The sequence below is a fragment of the Vigna unguiculata genome, unplaced genomic scaffold (assembly GCF_037176805.1).
Source record: "Vigna unguiculata cultivar grain cowpea cultivar isolate G323 ecotype 2 unplaced genomic scaffold, ASM3717680v1 ptg000287l, whole genome shotgun sequence".
In the NCBI taxonomy this organism is placed as follows: domain Eukaryota; kingdom Viridiplantae; phylum Streptophyta; class Magnoliopsida; order Fabales; family Fabaceae; genus Vigna; species Vigna unguiculata.
In genome coordinates this window covers 10,358-30,000 of record NW_028196922.1, presented here as the reverse complement: position 1 = coordinate 30,000, position 19,643 = coordinate 10,358, and the positions used below count along the sequence as shown (strand labels likewise).

The window sequence follows — 19,643 nt, the reverse complement described above, 5'->3', positions numbered from 1 at the left end:
GAAGTATGTGTCCAGATAATCCAAAGTCTCGATAATTAGCTCTCGGTCTTCCGGTCGAAAAACAACGTCGATGAAGACGTATAGGTGCACTATTACGCGGTAGTGATTCTAATTTTCCATGAATTTCCCATTTCTCACTTAACGACGGAACTTTGCTTATTTCTTTTTTTGAGGATCGGCGAATCAAATGATATTTCTGTTCCAATTTTTGTCTCTTCTTTTCCCTCTGAATAACACTTTTCCTTGCCATAATGGTTAATTTGCTATTAGCATCAATGATAGAAGTCGGATCCTAGATGTATAAGTGGCTTCTCTTCCCTATAGAAGGAAATGAGATTCTTGCCAGATATATATAATAAAGAATTCAATTAACCGAATTTGCCCGATGTAGAGGCAATTAAGAAGGCTGCATAAGTAAATATATAACCTACGGAAAAGTGGGCTAGTCCAACCAATCTTGCTTGCACAATGGAAAGAGCCACTGGTTTATCTCTCCATCGAATCAAATTAGCCAAAGGTGTACGTTCATGAGCCCATGCCAAAGTTTCAATCAATTCCTGCCAATATCCGCGCCAAGAAATTAAGAACATAAATCCAGTAGCCCAAACAAGATGTCCAAACAAGAACATCCATGCCCAGACTGATAAACTATTCATACCAAAAGGGTTATATCCATTGATAAGTTGTGAAGAGTTCAACCATAGATAATCTCTTAACCATCCCATCAAATAGGTAGAAGATTCATTAAACTGTGAAATATTACCCTGCCATAGTGTAATGTGTTTCCAATGCCAATAAAAAGTAACCCATCCAATGGTATTTAACATCCAGAAAACTGCCAAATAAAATGCGTCCCAAGCGGAAATATCACAAGTTCCGCCTCGTCCCGGGCCATCACAAGGAAAACTATAACCAAAATCTTTTTTATCAGGCATTAACTTAGAACCACGCGCATCCAAAGCACCTTTTACTAAAATCAAAGTAGTTGTATGTAAACCAAGAGCAATAGCATGATGAACCAAGAAGTCTCCAGGCCCTATTGTTAAGAATAGAGAATTACTATTCTCATTTACAGCGTTTAACCAACCAGGCAACCATATGCTTCGTCCCGCATTGAACGCCGGACTGTTCGTTGAAGATAAAAGTATATCGAACCCATAGGAAGTTTTACCATGAGCAGATTGTATCCATTGGGCAAATATAGGTTCAATCAAAATTTGTTTCTCCGGAGTACCAAAAGCAAGCATGACATCGTTATGGACATAAAGTCCCAGAGTATGGAACCCCAGAAAGAGGCTAGCCCAACTTAAGTGGGATATGATAGCTTCTTTATGGTCTAACATTCTTGCCAAGACATTATCTTGATTCTGCTCTGGATTATAATCTCTAATAAAAAAGATAGCTCCATGAGCAAAAGCCCCTGTCATAATGAAGCCTGCTATATATTGATGATGAGTATATAAGGCAGCTTGAGTAGTAAAGTCTTGCGCTATAAACGCATAAGCAGGTAAAGAGTACATGTGTTGTGCTACCAAGGAAGTAATAACCCCTAAAGAGGCTAGAGCAAGACCTAATTGAAAATGAATTGAATTATTGATTGTATCATAAAGACCCTTATGCCCACGCCCCAATCTACCCCCCGGAGGAGTATGTGCTTCTAAAAGATCTTTAATACTGTGACCAATCCCGAAATTAGTTCTATACATATGGCCAGCAACTAGAAAAATAAACGCAATAGCCAAATGATGGTGTGCAATATCAGTTAACCATAAACTTTGAGTTTGCGGATGAAATCCTCCGAGAAGTGTTAGAATAGCAGTTCCTGCTCCTTGAGGGGTACCAAATATATGATTATTGGAATCTGGGTTTTGAGCATAAAGATTCCACTGACCTGTAAAAAATGGACCTAATCCCTCGGGGTGCGGCAAGATATCTAATAAATTGTTCCATCGAACGGATTCCCCCCTGGACCCCGGAATAGCAACATGAACTAAATGCCCTGTCCAAGCCAAGGAACTTACTCCGAATAGTCCTGACAAATGATGATTGAGGCGGGATTCGGCATTTTTAAACCACGAAACACTCGGTTTCCATTTTGGTTGTAGGTGTAACCAACCTGCTATTAAAGATATAATAGAAAGTATTAATAGAAAAATAGCTCCAGTATAAAGATCCCCATTAGTACGTAAACCGATTGTATACCACCACTGATAAACACCAGAATAGGCTATATTAACAGGACCTAGAGCACCCCCTCGAGTAAAAGCTTCTACAGCTGGTTGACCAAAATGAGGATCCCAAATTGCATGAGCAATAGGTCTTACATGTAAAGGATCCTGTACCCATGTCTCAAAATTACCTTGCCAAGCTACATGAAAGAGATTCCCGGAAGTCCACAGAAAAATGATTGCTAATTGCCCGAAATGAGAAGCAAAAATATTCTGATAAAGACGTTCCTCAGTAATATCATCATGACTTTCGAAGTCATGTGCGGTAGCAATACCAAACCAAATACGACGAGTAGTGGGGTCTTGAGCTAAGCCTTGACTAAAGCTTGGAAATCTTAATGCCATAATGATTTTCAAATCCTCCTAGCTATTATCCTACTGCAATAATTCTTGCTAAGAAGAATGCCCATGTTGTGGCAATTCCACCTAGAAGGTAATGTGTTACTCCTACAGCACGTCCTTGTACAATGCTCAAGGCTCTGGGCTGAGTAGCAGGAGCAACTTTTAATTTATTATGAGCCCAAACAATGGATTCAATAAGTTCTTGCCAATAACCACGCCCGCTGAATAGAAACATTAAACTAAAAGCCCATACAAAATGTGCACCCAAGAAAAAAAGACCATATGCAGATAATGAAGAACCATAAGACTGAATTACCTGGGATGCCTGCGCCCATAAGAAATCACGAAGCCACCCATTAATGGTAATGGAACTCTGCGCAAAATTTCCTCCTGTGATATGAGTTACTATCCCTTGATCACTTATACTACCCCAAACATCTGACTGCATTTTCCAACTGAAATGGAATATAACTACGGAAATTGAATTGTACATCCAAAATAGTCCTAAGAAGACATGATCCCAAGCGGATACTTGGCATGTCCCCCCTCTTCCAGGTCCATCACAAGGGAAACGAAAACCTAGATTTGCTTTATCCGGTATCAATCGTGAACTACGAGCAAATAGAACACCCTTTAAGAGTATCAATACTGTTACATGAATTGTAAATGCATGAATATGATGGACCAAAAAATCCGCAGTTCCTAAAGGAATAGGTAACAAAGCAACTTTACCGCCCACTGCTACTAAATTTTCACCTCCCCAAGTCAAACTGGTACTTGTTGCTGCACCTGGGGCTGTTGTGCCAGGTGCTAAAGCGTGGGTATTTTGTATCCATTGAGCAAAGATCGGCTGTAATTGTATAGCAGTATCTGAAAACATATCTTGAGGGCGCCCTAATGCGCTCATGGTATCATTATGAATATACAAACCAAAACTGTGAAAACCTAAAAAGATACATACCCAGTTAAGATGTGATATGATTGAATCACGATGTCTAAGGACACGATCTAATAGATCGTTGTATCGAATAGTCGGATCATAATCTCTTACCATAAAAATCGCTGCATGCGCAGCAGCACCGACTATGAGAAATCCACCAATCCACATGTGATGTGTAAACAATGACAGTTGTGTACCATAGTCAGTAGCTAGGTATGGATAAGGAGGCATAGAATACATATGGTGAGCTACAACAATGGTCAAAGAGCCTAACATAGCTAGATTAATAGATAATTGAGCATGCCATGACGTTGTTAGAATCTCATATATACCTTTATGACCCTGGCCTGTAAATGGACCTTTATGTGCCTCTAAAATGTCTTTTATATTGTGACCAATACCCCAGTTGGTCCTATACATGTGACCCGCTATCAAGAAAAGAATTGCAATAGCTAAATGATGGTGTATAATATCGGTCAGCCATAAACCTCCAGTTACTGGATCTAATCCTCCACGAAAAGTAAGAAATTCTCCGTATTTTGACCAATTCAAGGTAAAAAATGGGGTTGCTCCCTCGGAAAAACTCGGATAAAGTTGAGCCAAAAGATCCCGATTTAGGATAAATTCATGAGGAAGTGGTATCTCTTTGGGATCTACTGCAGCATTTAGAAATTGGTTAATCGGTAAAGATACATGTATTTGATGTCCTGCCCAAGAAAGAGACCCCAACCCTAGGAGCCCTGTCAAATGGTGATTCAACATAGATTCTACATCTTGGAACCAAGCCAATTTTGGAGCAGCTTTGTGATAATGAAACCAACCAGCAAAAAGCATTAAGGCTGCAAAGACCAATGCACCAATTGCAGTACAATAGAGTTGTAATTCATTAGTTATTCCAGATGCTCTCCAAATCTGAAAAAAACCAGAGGTTATTTGTATTCCTCGGAACCCCCCCCCTACATCACCATTCAATATTTCTTGACCCACTATTGGCCAAACCACCTGAGCACTAGGCCTAATGTGAGTAGGATCACTTAACCATGCCTCATAATTGGAAAAACGAGCACCATGAAAATACATGCCACTCAGCCAAAGAAAGATGATAGAGAGTTGGCCAAAATGCGCACTAAAAACTTTTCGGGAAATCTCCTCTAAATCATTAGTATGGCTATCAAAATCATGAGCGTCAGCATGTAGGTTCCAGATCCAAGTAGTAGTATCTGGTCCCTTAGCTATTGTTCTTGAGAAATGACCAGGTTTTGCCCATTCCTCAAAAGAAGTTTTTATAGGATCCCTATCTACCAAAATTTTAACTTCTGGTTCCGGTGAACGAATAATCATTGAGTCCTCCTCTTTCCAGACAACACATACAAAGAGACCTGCCAACATAAAACAGAATTAGTGAACTTATTAGAGATGTTTCTATTGAGTTTTGTTCTCTCCTATCTCTCATGTATTGGATATCTTAGTAAATTTCATTTCTTTAGTTTTTCACTAGAACAATTATGATCTCGAAGTCAATTCGGGGCAAGTGTTCGAATCTATTATGACATAAGAGTGAGGCGCTCAACGGACCTATTTTAATCTTCTAAGACCTTTTTGGGAACTCTGAATGGAAGTTCAATAATTTTTCGTGCAGCCTAATCAAATGTATTCAGATTTTATTCTAATTCTATTCCTTAGATTTTATTTTTTTTTTTAGATAAAGTATAAGTATGTACTCTATTTCAAATTGAGCAGGCATTAGCATTCATTATTAGGCAATATACCTATATTTTATTTCTTTTTTTGAAGGTCTCTTTTCTTAATTTGATTGAATATTAGTTTAAATAACAGAAAAAAGGAGAAAATTATCTACTGTATCCACATCTCGTTTATTTCTATGAAATACTAGACAAAATCGAACAAAATTAGAAGGGATATATTTAAATTATGTGATTGGTCGTTCCTATAGAAATGATTTTTGAATTTGATAGGGACAAGAAACAAGAATTTATAACAATATATATTTATCTATCTATATCTTTATATAGATAGATAAATATATAAGAAAAAAAAGAAACAGAGTGTTCTTATTCAAAACGCCCTGTGATCTTCAACCAATTCTGTGCTGCAATATAATTACCGGGGGTGAGAGCTATAGCTTGTTTCCAATATTCAGCGGCTTGATTAAACCAAGACTCCGCAACTTCTGAGTCTCCCTGCCGAATGGCCTGTTCTCCTCGGTCGAAATAGGTGAGTCAATTCCTTTCCTTAGAACCGTACTTGAGAATTTCCTGACTCATACGGCTCAGTAGTCAATTCTTTTTTTGTTCTATTATCTTGAAGTTAACTAAAAGAAAAAAAGAAATTATTAATATGAGTTTCAAACTTTCATTTTTACTAATAAATAAAGAATTTCAAAGAATTTCATCTTTTTTTTTAGTTTTATCTTTTCTCCTACCTTCAGAAAAGGGAATCAAGCATTGGCATTAACGCCCTAATTCTAATTTTCTGAAAGGTAACTATCTCGATTTTATATATCATATACAAAAATATATGATAGATTCATTTCTATAGAATCTTGGTAAAAGTTTTTTCTTTCTTATCTTATAAGTTCTTATAAGTAAAGAGAAAATACTTTCTATCTTTGGGATTTGATACTACACCGCTGCTCAAAATACCAGGGGATCCTTTTTATTACATAAGTGGATTCCTGACTTCTTTATTTATCATGAGATAAGGAAGCAGTTTTTATTATATCGATTGAAAACCGTGTTAATTGATCCTTACGATGCTTCCTTTATCAATTAGATCTTTTATCCATAGAAAAAGAGGGTATCTAGACATATCGATTTCTTCATATTTTTACTTCTATGAAGTTTCTTTGCTACAGCTGATAAAAATCGTTGTTTTGAACGATATATATATGTAGAAAGCCTTTCTTATTTATAATTATTTATATTTCTATATTTCTTATATTAAAATTTGTGGATTTGCTTGTTCTTTTCTTTTTTCTTTCTATAGTGGAGATAGTCGCACGTAATGACAGATCACGGCCATATTATTAAAAGCTTGGGGTAAAAATGGGTTTCGTTCGAGCGCCCGAAAATAATATTCCAAAGCTTTAGTATGTTCTCCGTTACTTGTGTGAATAAGGCCTATGTTATAAAGTATATAACTTCGATCATAGGGATCAATTTCCAGTCGCATAGCCTCATAATAATTCTGTAAAGCTTCTGCATAATTTCCTTCAGATTGAGCTGACATCCGTTACGGTCGTCATTCGGTTCAAAGAATCTCCGCTCCAGAACTGTACGTGAGATTTTCATCTCATACGGCTCCCCCCTTATGTGTGTAATGAGAAAAATCCATCAAATCAAAAAATATTCCAGTATTCTCATTCTCAACTGAACAGAGCTAGTGTTTTTACAATAAATCTCTAGCCAACCTTCCTGTCAAAAATTATTTCTTAACATTAAGTATGTAGGTACTTGATAAAAAAAAATAAGAACTTCAACAATTTCTTTGTCCTCTACGCTGCTTAATTTCCTGGAATTAGTCACCTCAATAATCTTCGATGGTTCTATGGGTATCCAAAATATGAACGAGATGGATATTTATTGTCCCAACCATTCCTGTTAGTCCCAATCTCGATAAGCCATGGATATAGATAGATACAAAGTTTTCGTGTCCTTGATTCCCAAGCGTAGTGCTTCTTTCCCAATGTTGCCTATCAGTACTAGTAATTTGGGGTTGACCTAACCCCATAAGTATAGGTATAACCTTTCGCTTAATACTAGAAACCTAAAATTCAAGCATATAAGGCTTCATTAATCGAGGATACACGACAGAAGGAATTAATCCTTTTATTTACAAATTTCACCTTCAACACGCGTGGGGTTTTTCCATTCCATTTTTTTTTGACCGAAATCGGTCAAAAAAAATGGAATCAAATCACACCATCTCTGTAATAAGTGAATGCCCTTTTTTCTCCTGAAGTTGTCGGAATTATTCGTAATAAGATATTGGCTACAATTGAAAAGGTCTTATCTATAAAATTTTCATTTATCCGAGATCTAGGCATAGGTAGAAATCCATTCTATAATTTAATTAATCATGGTGTGAGAAATCAATCCCACAAATAAAGGAATTGTATAATTATAATACAGTGCGAAATAACGTAAAAATGAACTCATCAATCAAATTTGTTTATCCTAAGACCTTGTAGGAGGTTTTTTTTTAATTTTACTTTGTATTTTTATAGTTTGAATAGGTTTTATGCATTTATGAAAAATAGGATTGATTCACTATTCAACATTCAACCGGTTTCTGGGCATCATTATATAGGAGAGATGGCCGAGTGGTTCAAGGCGTAGCATTGGAACTGCTATGTAGGCTTTTTGTTTACCGGGGGTTCGAATCCCTCTCTTTCCGAATCTTTACCAAATTCATCAATATTACTCATCCCAATGCATACCATTATTTCATATTTCAAATTTGTTTGTTGATATGGACAACTTTATATTCCTCATTTTTCGGTAATACAAAAAATAGTGGATAACGGGTGGGCAAGGAATAAAAATTTTCGCATATCCATGTCTATGATATATGAATAGCAGAAAATCCTTGTAAAAAAAACTCTTGTTATTTTAGTTAAGTTTAAGTTTGACGAGAATAATATTCTACAACCAGTAATTCATTTATTTTCAAACCAACCCATTTATTATCTATTATTTGATTAATTAAACCTTTATATTGGAAAGGGTGAACAGTCAAATGATTTGGCAATTTCTCATGGGGGGCTGAATCAAAATAATTTTGAATAAGAGTTTTAGATTTTTGTTCATCCTTTGCTGTAATAATATCTTGAGGTTTACAACGATAACTTGGTATATCCACTATACGACCATTAACTAAAACATGTCTATGGTTTATAAATTGGCGGGCTTGAGGAATAGTCGCAGCCATACCCAATCGAAAAAGTATGTTATCCAAGCGCATTTCAAGTAGTTGTAATAAAACCTGACCAGTTGATCCTTTAGCTTTTCCGGAGATACGAACGTATTTAAGCAATTGTCGTTCTGTAAGACCATAATGAAAACGCAATTTTTGTTTTTCTTCTAAACGAATACGATATTGAGATTTTTTACTGAAGCGCAATTGATTTCGAAATTCGTTTTTGACTGTTGGCCTTTTACTAGTAAGTCCTGGTAAATATCCTAGACGACGTATTTTTTTGAAACGAGGTCCTCTGTAACGTGACATAAAAACTCCTTTTTTAAAATGAAAAATCTTATAAATCGAAATGAAAACTAAACGAAATGAAAAATATTATAGAATTCTAAATGAAGCGAAATCTACTAAAGTTTTATAGTACAAAGAAGAATTAGATGAATTTTATCAATATCCGAATTTATTGTATATAAAAGAATACAAAAAAGTAGGTTAATTTCTTGATTTCTTCCGCAGAGATCGAACTCTCCCAATTTTTTATTTCTAAAAAAGATATTATCAATTATGTAAAAAACAAATAGAGAAAAGCCGGTTATCGGATTCGAACCGATGACCATCGCATTACAAATGCGATGCTCTAACCTCTGAGCTAAACCGGCTAATGTAAACGAAATATACATATGCAGAAGAATTGAATGGGATCTTAGTTATCAATTTTTAGTTATTTATAACAAAATTCAAATTAATACAAACATCAAAAATAGAGAAAGAAAATATAGAAAATCAAACCCAATTTTTATTATTTCTATTATTTATTTTATCTGATAACATAAAGTGCAAGATAATAATTAATATTATATTAATATAATTTATTTAATATAATTTATTTCGATCTACTATTCTAGATATATATTATTAAATTGATTTCTTTCAAAAAGATTATTTATTAGTACTTAAAGTAAATTTGAATAAATATAAATTTTAGTAAATATTTATTAAGGAATTCCATATTTCTAAGTAAATGTCTAATTCTATATTATATTCAATTAAAAGAATGGTTTTTTTTAGCCACTAGATTCGTTTTAGTTATATAAATTGTATATGAATAAATGGATTGTTTATTTTCTTTTTTTTTTTAAGCAAAAACAAAAAAAAAAAAAGAATCGACCATTCGAGTATTCTAAATTGTATGAAAAAAGAAGATAAGTAGGTACATAGAAGATAAGTAGATATGTGGTCTATATCTGTGTATATTGAATTGTTAATATATAGATATTAGAATTAGTTCTGATTCAAACAAATAAAGGTATCCAATATAGATGAAATAAAATCTATAAAATTGGAGAAAGGGGTTTTTAATATTTAATAAAATAATATGTATTTAATGAATTCAAAAGTTCCCGCATAATTCTCATAATAGAAATGAAAAAAAAAGCATTCTATTATAATCAGATTCAAATAAAAAAAAAGATGGGGATATGGCGAAATTGGTAGACGCTACGGACTTAATTGGATTGAGTTTTGGTATGGAAACTTACCAAGTAATAATTTTCAAATTCAGAGAAACCCTGGAATTCACAATGGGCAATCCTGAGCCAAATCCTGTTTTCTGAAAACAAATAAAAATTCAGAAAGTGATAATAAAAAAGGGATAGGTGCAGAGACTCTATGGAAGCTGTTCTAACAAACGAAATTGACGACTTTTTTTATTGCATTAGTAAAAGAATCCTTTCACCAAAATTACAGGAATGGATCAAAGATAAACATTTAGAAACTTATATATATACTGAAATACTCTTTCAATTTGTTACTTTTTATTTTATTATTGAAGATCTATTTGTGATAAAAATATTCACAAATGAAAAATGTGAATCAAATCAATTCGAAGTTGAAGAAAAGATGGAATATTTATTGATGAAATTATTCACTTCATCATAATCGGCTAAAACCCTTGAAGAACTGATAAATCAGATGAGAATAAAGATAGAGTCCTATTCTACATGTCAATACCGACAACAATGAAATTGAAAGTAAGAGGAAAATCCGTCGACTTAAGAAATCATGAGGGTTCAAGTCCCTCTATCCCCAAAAATACTTTTTCATTTTCTAATTTTTTTCCTATATCCTCTCTATCTTGAAGTCCTTATTTATGTGTTTTATTCGATTTATTATTTCCCAACGAAATTGGAATTTTTATTTTCATCAATTTCCTATCTATCATAATTTTCTTATCTATCATAATGACAAGGGACGAGTTTTGGAATAGATATAAATATATATGTGAAACACATAGAATTTTTTTTAATCAGAAATGTATAAATTAATATCTTATTTTTTAGCAAGGAATTTTCATATGCGTAATTAACGATTAACAATAAAAAATAATTATTACTGCGGAAACTCACTTACAAACTTTTTTTTTACTTAGTTGATATAGATTCATTAACATAGATTTTAAAAATCTTTTAAAATCAAAGTATTAAGCTTCAAGAATGGTCGGGATAGCTCAGTTGGTAGAGCAGAGGACTGAAAATCCTCGTGTCACCAGTTCAAATCTGGTTCCTGACACAAGATTCATTTGTATGAGTATCTATCCCCCATATTCATTTTAATGAATATGGGGGATAGATACTCATACAAATTTGTGTTCTTCTAGATTCTGATACATAACATATTTCTTTGATCTATTTAGGTATCTGTAGATATACTTTTCCTAGATGATTAAAGAATAGATGCAATTTTTTATTAGGTATATTCGCTTATCTATAGTATCTATATATATATAGATATAGATATATAGATAATGAATTCTTTATCTATTTTTTTCCTTTTTTTTCTGCGATACAAAAAAAGGTTTCTATTTCCATAATATTCGAGTGGTTTAATTAGTTGGTTAAAAGACCTAAAAGTCGAAGTTCTGGGGTGGAGTGAGAATATTAAGAATTCATCTGAGAAGGATTACCAAAATAGAATCGAGCCCTTTTCTTTGTGTTTTTTTTTTCGTGGCCGTATAATTGATGGTGATGTGCACGTTATATAGTTTATTATAAAGATAAAGAATTAGTTTATTATAAAGATAAAGAATTTTTGCAGTTCATCCTATTTCTTTTATTGGCTTGGCTGATAAGAACTCAGTATTGTTTTTGTTTTAGAATCTTAAGAAACTCCTATCCATCCTATTTTAAACCCTATAATTATTCATTCTATTATTTCTGAATTTTGTGATTTCTCACATAATAATATCTGAATGCAACTTCCATTACTCTGCCTGATTTAATGTCAATCAATTATTTTGTCTGATCTATAACAGAATGTACTTATATTCTTTGACTGGGGTTGCAGAAGTTTGGATTAGTTTATTATTTTTATCATTTAGTGAGCATCTTGTATTTCATAAAAATTTGGAGCAATATAATCTTTACGCAAAGGCCATCCTATCCAATTTTCGGGCATTAAAATACGTCTTAGACGCGGATGACTATCATAAGAGATTCCCAACATATCATAAGATTCCTTTTCTTGAAAATCCGCACTTTTCCAAACCCAAAAAATCGAAGGAATTCTGGGATTTTTTCTTGATACAAATATTTTTATGCATACCTCTTCGGGTTGATTTATACCATACTCTATTCTTGTAAAATGATATACACTAGCTAAGAGTCCTCCGGGTGCTACATCATAGGCACATTGAGAACGTAGATAATTGTAACCATATACATATAAAATGACAGCAATGGAATGCCAATCCTCGGGCTTTATTTGTAAAGTCTCTATTCCTAGGTAATCGAAACCCAAGGATCTATGAATTAGTCCATGTTTGACTAGCCAAGAAGACAAACGACCTTGCATTTTTTGCTTCTCCTAAATTTTTTTTATGAGTTTGGTATTAGTATTTTCTATTACGATGAAATTTTTAAAATACGATGAAATTTTTAAAAAAGGAATTGCTTTTTATTATTGTACTTTAAAAAAATGTGTCAGACGATATCTCTGAAGTAGATGGCGGTTGATAGAAAAATTCTTGACCATAATTGTCAGTATAAGTACTGTATCCAACATGAAACTTATGGTTGGTAGTAAAACATCTATTCTCTCGTTGAAAACTCATTGGATCTTCATATATTTCTCGAGATATTTTCTTACGAAGTTTTGTTATAGCATCTATAATGGCCTCCGGTTTAGGTGGACAGCCCGGCAAATATACATCTACAGGAATTAGCTTATCTACGCCTCGAACAGTACTATAAGAATCGGTACTAAACATCCCCCCCGTAATTGTACAGGCTCCCATAGCAATAACATATTTAGGTTCGGGCATTTGTTCATATAATCGAACTAAAGAAGGGGCCATTTTCATAGTTACAGTGCCCGCTGTTAAAATTAGGTCCGCCTGCCTAGGACTCGATCGTGGTACTAGTCCATAACGATCAAAATCGAATCGTGATCCTATTAATGAAGCAAATTCAATGAAGCAACAACTCGTACCATAAAGAAGCGGCCATAAACTGGATAATCTTGACCAATTTGAAAAATCATTTAATGTCGTTGAAATAACTGAATTTTGGGTTGTTTGATCAAGTAAGGGAAACTCAATGGAATTCATAATTGTCTCAATATTTTTTTTTCTAATTGTCTAAATAGTCAAGAATTAAGACCATTCTAATGCCCCCTTTCGCCATGCATAAACTGAACCAACAATTAGGATAAGCACGAATAAGAAAGCTTCTAAAAATACGGATACCCCTAATACATCGAAACTCATTGCCCATGGATAAAGAAAAACCGTTTCAACATCAAAAACAACAAAAATGAGAGCAAACATATAATAACGGATTCGAAATTGTAACCAAGCATCGCCTATTGGTTCTATTCCGGATTCATAACTAGAAAGTTTTTCCGGTCCCTTGCTAATGGGGGCTAAAATTCCAGAAATTAGAAATGCCAAAATAGGAATCAAACTTGATATTATTAGAAATGCCCAAAAAATATCATATTCGTAAAGAAGAAACATAAAAGTACTCCTCTGAATGTAGAAAATATACCAAATTCATTTTCATTTTTAGTCTAAAGTCTCCATTTTTTTAGACTAGCTGAATATACTAATATTAATATTATTCTATCGAATATGAATATGTTCGAATAGAAAGTTACAAATTGTTTTTTTTTTAGTAATAGTCTTAGTAATGAGATCTATTCGATCCAAAATAGTATTAATATTATTAGTATCTGTAGGAATATTAGGGCTATACGGACTCGAACCGTAGACCTTCTCGGTAAAACAGATCAAACTAATTATTATCTAAATGATTTAAATTGTTTTCAAAACCCAACATGCATTTTTTTTTGCATTGAGCTTTTTCATTAACTGATAAAAATATTAGTTAGTCCACCATCTTTTTTTTTTTTTACAGTAAAGAATAAAGAGATGATTCCCTATGCTCTTCTTTTTTATTTGTATAACAATCAAAGAGCACTACCAAAGTGTTTCAAAGAAGGATTATCTTGACGTAGGTCTGCTTCTGGCCTAGATCAACTTAAGTTAAATGGACTCTTTATCCACCTACTAAAATTAAAATAGAAGATAAGAAATGACACTTCATACACCTTAAAGTTCATAAAATAGGAAGAAAAGATAATCTTTTTTAGGTCCCTATACCCTTTATGTTTAGCATTGACGAGAAATGGGTATTCACCTTATCAATATCTCAAATCAATTATGGATTCGATTTTATGGCTAAACCCTTTGTCAGGCTAGTGTTCTCTTGTTTTGTTCCTTAAAATGGAGTAAGACACCGATTTCTTACTATAAGATAAACTTTTTTAATTACAAGATGAACTCCTCTGAAAAAAAGCATTGGCGCTCGTGTAAACGAGGTGCTCTACCTAACTGAGCTACAGCCCTTGTGTTTTTGATACATATTTTATCATAGTATGAAGATAATTGCTTGTCAAGATGAATATTACATGATCGAATCCCTTGAACGGGGGTTGGTATTGCTTATCAGTAATTTTACATTTATAATCAATTAATCTGATAGATGGGTACTCTTCTTTTTTTTTTTTTGAGGAGGAGTCCTAAATTACCTACTTAACTCAGTGGTTAGAGTATTGCTTTCATACGGCGGGAGTCATTGGTTCAAATCCAATAGTAGGTAAGGTATAGTTATAACTTATTAGATACCTTTGACTGTGGTATCTAATAAGCTTTTCTACTTACTTTTTTCTTCTGACTGTTTCTTTTTTCTTTTTATTGTTTTCGGATATTGGGACGCATCAATTTCAACTTGTTATGAAATAACATTGATAGCCTCTACTCGTGTTCTAGCTCGTCTAAGAGCTAGATTTGCCTCAATTGTTTGTCTCTTGCCTTCAGCCTTATTCAAATTAGTTTCTGCTATTTCAAGAGTTTGCTGTGCTTCTTGTGGATCAATGTCACTACCCTTTTCCGCATCATTTACTAAAACAGTTATCTCATTATTATTTATTCTAGCAAACCCCCCCATCAGAGCCATTGTTAACCATTGGTCTTTAAGACGTATTCTCAAAATACCTATATCGACAGCTGAGGCAATAGGCGCATGATTAGGTAATACTCCAATTTGTCCGCTATTAGTAGGTAAAATGATTTCCTTCACTTCTGAATCCCAAACAATTCGATTGGGGGTCAATACACAAAGATTTAAAGTCATTTCTTCAAATTGCTCTCCGTTTCTAAGTTCGTAGCCTTCGCAGTAGCTTCATCGATATTACCTACCAAATAAAAGGCTTGTTCAGGAAGACCGTCTAATTCTCCAGAAAGAATCAAATTAAACCCTCTAATTGTTTCTACTAGACCAACATATTTTCCAGCCGAACCGGTAAAAACTTCTGCTACGAAAAAAGGTTGTGATAAGAAACGCTCAATTTTTCGTGCTCTTGCTACGGTTAAGCGATCTTCTTCGGATAATTCGTCCAAGCCAAGGATAGCTATAATGTCTTGAAGTTCTTTGTAACGTTGTAAAGTTTGTTTAACTCGTTGCGCAGTCTCATAATGTTCTTCACCAACGATTCGAGGTTGGAGCATAGTTGAGGTTGAATCTAAAGGATCTACTGCTGGATAGATACCTTTGGCGGCTAATCCTCTTGATAGTACAGTAGTAGCATCTAAATGTGCAAATGTCGTAGCAGGAGCAGGGTCAGTTAAATCGTCGGCAGGTACATAAACTGCTTGAATAGAAGTTATGGACCCTTCTTTGGTAGAAGTGATTCTTTCTTGTAAAGAACCCATTTCAGTACTAAGAGTGGGTTGATAACCCACAGCAGAGGGCATTCGACCCAATAAGGCAGATACTTCAGATCCTGCTTGAACGAAGCGGAAGATATTGTCGATAAATAGAAGTACATCTTGCTCATTGACATCTCGAAAATATTCCGCCATAGTTAGGGCAGTTAAACCAACTCTCATACGAGCTCCGGGTGGTTCATTCATTTGACCATATACTAAAGCTACTTTGGATTCTGCAATATTTTGTTCATTAATTACTCCAGATTCTTTCATTTCCATATAAAGATCATTTCCCTCGCGAGTACGCTCACCTACTCCGCCAAATACAGATACACCTCCATGAGCTTTGGCAATGTTATTGATCAATTCCATAATAAGTACTGTTTTACCCACTCCAGCTCCACCGAAAAGTCCTATTTTTCCTCCACGACGATAAGGAGCTAAAAGATCTACTACTTTTATTCCTGTTTCAAAAATAGATAATTTTGTATCTAATTGTATAAAGGTAGGCGCAGATCTATGAATGGGAGATGTTGTACGAGTATCTACAGGACCTAAATTATCAATCGGCTCTCCAAGCACGTTGAAAATTCGTCCTAGAGTTGCTCCGCCTACTGGAACACTTAGGGGAGTTCCTGTGTCAATAACTTGCATTCCTCTCATTAGACCATCTGTAGCACTCATAGCTACAGCCCTAACTCGATTATTTCCTAATAATTGTTGTACTTCACAAGTCACATTAATTTGTTGACCAACAGTATCTCGACCCTTAACTACCAGAGCATTGTAAATATTAGGCATCTTCCCCGGGGGAAAGGCTACATCTAGTACCGGACCAATTATTTGGTCAATATGTCCCAGATTTTTTTTTTCAATCGAAGAAACTTCAGGACCGGAAGTAGGAGGATTTATTCGCATATCAAAAGCCAATTTTTTTTTCCGAAAAAGTTTTTAAATCAAAAAGAAATGTTCGATAAGAAAGCAAGTTGATCGGTTAATTCAAAAAGAAATAAGAAATGGGAGTTAGTACTCCATTTTTTTGGTACTATTCCATCAATCCTCTTTAACTGTTTACTTACTTATTCAAATTCAATTATTGAATTCTTAAGCTTACTGCAGTTATTTTGAAAATTTCAATTGGATAAAATCTTTCGAAAGTCTTTTCTTTTTTTCTATCATTCTAGAAAATATCATCTATATTCTGTATGGAATTCGAACCTGTACCTTAATTTAGAATTCATTTTTTTTATCATTGGCTTTCGTATTTCCTCAGTAGACAATTTTTTAGACTTACCCTCTGTTTCCCTATTTTTTGACCTCTTTTTTTATTTTCCGGGGAGAAAGCTGCCTATTTTTACATCTAGGATTTACATAGACAACATATATCACTGTCAAGATTAAGAATAAATTATTATTATTATTTAGATTAGATCTTTCGATTTCAAAATTAAAAAATAAGATCAAATTGAAAAAAAAAAAAGATTGGGTTGCGCCATACATAGAAAAGAGTATACAATAATGATGTATTTGACAAATCAAATACCATCGTTTAATTTAATAATAACATAACGAACCTTTGGGATTAATTGATAATAGTAGTTGATTTTTGTAAAAGATTTCATTAACTCCTAAGTCATATCGAGTAGACCTTATTGTTTCAAGAATTCTTAATTCAAGAGTTGTAGGGAGGGATTTATGTCACCACAAACAGAGACTAAAGCAAGTGTTGGGTTCAAAGCTGGTGTTAAAGATTATAAATTGAATTATTATACTCCTGAGTATGAAACCAAAGATACTGATATCTTGGCAGCATTTCGAGTAACTCCTCAACCTGGAGTTCCACCTGAAGAAGCAGGTGCTGCGGTAGCCGCCGAATCTTCTACTGGTACATGGACAACTGTGTGGACCGATGGGCTTACCAGTCTTGATCGTTACAAAGGACGATGCTATCACATCGAACCTGTTGCTGGGGAAGAAAATCAATATATTGCTTACGTAGCTTATCCTTTAGACCTTTTTGAAGAAGGTTCTGTTACTAACATGTTTACTTCTATTGTCGGTAATGTATTTGGGTTCAAGGCACTGCGTGCTCTACGTCTGGAGGATTTGCGAATCCCAACCGCTTATATTAAAACTTTCCAAGGTCCGCCTCACGGCATCCAAGTTGAGAGAGATAAATTGAACAAGTATGGTCGTCCCCTATTAGGATGTACTATTAAACCTAAATTGGGGTTATCCGCTAAGAATTATGGTAGAGCTGTTTATGAATGTCTTCGTGGGGGACTTGATTTTACCAAAGATGATGAAAATGTGAATTCCCAACCATTTATGCGTTGGAGAGACCGTTTCTTATTTTGTGCTGAAGCGATTTTTAAATCACAGGCTGAAACAGGTGAAATCAAAGGGCATTACTTGAATGCAACTGCGGGTACATGCGAAGAAATGATGAAAAGAGCTGTATTTGCCAGAGAATTAGGCGTTCCTATCGTAATGCATGATTATTTAACAGGGGGATTCACTGCAAATACTAGCTTGGCTCATTATTGCCGAGATAATGGTCTACTTCTTCATATACATCGTGCAATGCATGCAGTTATCGACAGACAAAAGAATCATGGTATGCACTTTCGTGTATTAGCTAAAGCATTACGTTTGTCTGGTGGAGATCATGTTCACTCCGGTACCGTAGTAGGTAAACTTGAAGGGGAAAGAGATATCACTTTAGGTTTTGTTGACTTACTGCGTGATGATTTTGTTGAAAAAGATCGAAGTCGTGGTATTTATTTCACTCAGGATTGGGTTTCTCTACCAGGTGTTCTGCCTGTTGCTTCGGGAGGTATTCACGTTTGGCATATGCCTGCTCTGACCGAAATCTTTGGAGATGATTCCGTACTTCAATTTGGCGGAGGAACTTTAGGACACCCTTGGGGAAATGCACCAGGTGCTGTAGCTAATCGAGTAGCTCTTGAAGCCTGTGTGAAGGCTCGAAATGAAGGACGTGATCTTGCTCGTGAAGGTAATGAAATTATCCGTGAGGCTAGCAAATGGAGTCCTGAATTAGCTGCTGCTTGCGAAGTATGGAAGGAGATCAAATTTGAATTCGAAGCAATGGATACTATTTGAATTCGAAGCAATGGATACTTTGGATTAATTGCAATTAAACTCGGCACAATCTTTTCCTAAAAGAAGGATTGAGCCGAATACAAAGATACTTAATTATTAAACAGATTTCTATCTTTCGTATTGGAATAGAAGCATAGTAAGTAGACGATATTTTACGAAAAAAGTGATTACAATTTATAAGGGAAACTGGCTATTGCCTTTTTCGATGTGAATTTCACATAATAGGGAAGTTGTTCCATTTCTATATGAAATTTGTATTTTCCTATTGATTTCTATATTTCTATAATTTTATACGTTTTTTTAGTTTAGAATATCATTTTAGAATAAAAAAAGATATATATATATTTAAATAATTTTTCTTATAAGTAATTCTAACATAATACTAATAATCGAATTAATAAGATTGAAAATCTTATTAATTCGATTGTATTTATTCGATTGTATTTTTTTTTCAATACTAATATTGACAACACTGTATCAAATAAATATAATCCGATCGTGAATAAATTGATCACCTTACTTACGTTAAATAGGCGTTATTACTTCATCAAATGGTAGGTTCATTGGTTTTCTTTCTGCGAGACAAACAAGAAAAACTTTGTTAATGAATAAGTAAGTGAATTGAAAGGTAAACACGAATATATATACGAAAATATTAGATCTATATATACCAATATATATATAGTCTTATATATATAATAATAATGGATAACTCTAACATAGTATTTCAAGAACATAGTATTTAAATAGGTGGTATATCTTTTTTTAGTTTTTTAGACAATTCAATTTTGTAATTTTATTTTTTTGATTG

The 19,643-nt window shown here is 34.0% G+C and overlaps 3 non-coding genes across 3 annotated transcripts; 2 read left to right on the top strand and 1 right to left on the bottom strand.

Moving 5' to 3' along the window:
* The first annotated feature begins 7,838 nt into the window (after positions 1 to 7,838).
* Positions 7,839 to 7,926, top strand: TRNAS-GGA (transfer RNA serine (anticodon GGA)). Its single transcript has one exon. It is a non-coding gene; the product is annotated as a tRNA-Ser (tRNA).
* Positions 7,927 to 9,031: 1,105 nt separating this feature from the next.
* TRNAT-UGU (transfer RNA threonine (anticodon UGU)) lies at positions 9,032 to 9,104 on the bottom strand. The gene has a single exon. It is a non-coding gene; the product is annotated as a tRNA-Thr (tRNA).
* A 1,836-nt stretch (positions 9,105 to 10,940) lies between these two features.
* TRNAF-GAA (transfer RNA phenylalanine (anticodon GAA)) lies at positions 10,941 to 11,013 on the top strand. The gene has a single exon. It is a non-coding gene; the product is annotated as a tRNA-Phe (tRNA).
* Positions 11,014 to 19,643: the final 8,630 nt, after the last annotated feature.